The sequence below is a fragment of the Tenrec ecaudatus genome, chromosome 13, assembly GCF_050624435.1.
Source record: "Tenrec ecaudatus isolate mTenEca1 chromosome 13, mTenEca1.hap1, whole genome shotgun sequence".
NCBI lineage: Eukaryota > Metazoa > Chordata > Mammalia > Afrosoricida > Tenrecidae > Tenrec > Tenrec ecaudatus.
Genome location: NC_134542.1, coordinates 41,017,704 through 41,018,649, shown reverse-complemented (window position 1 = coordinate 41,018,649; position 946 = coordinate 41,017,704). Strand labels below are relative to the sequence as shown.

At 42.2% G+C, this 946-nt stretch overlaps 1 pseudogene; it reads right to left on the bottom strand.

Annotated features, from left to right (window-relative positions):
- Positions 1-588: 588 nt before the first annotated feature.
- On the bottom strand, positions 589-731 carry LOC142425047 (U2 spliceosomal RNA; annotated as a pseudogene).
- Positions 732-946: the final 215 nt, after the last annotated feature.

Here is a 946-nt window from a genome sequence, read left to right as displayed (position 1 = left end):
AGTTCCTCGTAGGTACTGTGTAGGCAAGCAGAAAGTCTGCAGACATAAAGGGTAGTTGAGAGGTTATAAAAATTCTGACAGAACAGCAAAGTTGTCTCTTTTACATACGTGAAAGGAGCCTTTGTCTGTCAGCATGGTTCTGTCAGTCACTTACTTCCCCTCTTGTGATAAGCCTGCGATTACACTTTACCAGAGCGAGAAGTTCTTGGCGCCATTAGAACTGTGGAAGATTGAGATTTTCTTCCCTGCGACCACTGTACTTGTTACGGCTACTCCCCATGCCTCTTTATTCTTAAGAGAGCTGGGATCTTGGCGGAGAATAAATGATTTATTAGCACATTAACATTCACATTTTGTGATCAGTAGAAAAAGGGCGATTGTCTGTCCTTGGGAATATTCTGCTCTGAAGAAACGGACTTTATTTCTCAAGATTGGTTATAGCTACAGTCTCTCCACCCTCTAACCTGCAGCATGAGCTTGAATAACAATACTGCTTTAAGCCAGGAGCAGTGACGTGTTAGCCAAACATTTGCAATAGTTACTTCCTTTTCAATCCCCGAACACATCCTGAAATCCTTAAGATTAACTTTAAATACATTTGTTCAAGAAAGATCAGAAGGTACTAACAAAAAGAAAATACAAGATAGCCTTATACCCCAGAAAAAAAAATATGACTTAACATTCCTGCTTCTCCTCTACACTTGATCTTAGCCAAAAGGCCGAGAAGCGATTCCTGCTTCTCCTCTATAGCTGAAGTGCAAGCATGGCTTGGTAGGGTGTGTTTGCACACATACACACCTTCATGGATGGGTGTACACTACCAGTCCTTGGCAGATTTGCAATCAGATCCGTTTCTTGCTCTAGTCTATAGACCAAGGATAAGGGCTGTGGCTATCGGAGGCATCCTTTCTTACTTTCTCCCATTGACTCTCCACTGTCTATCTGG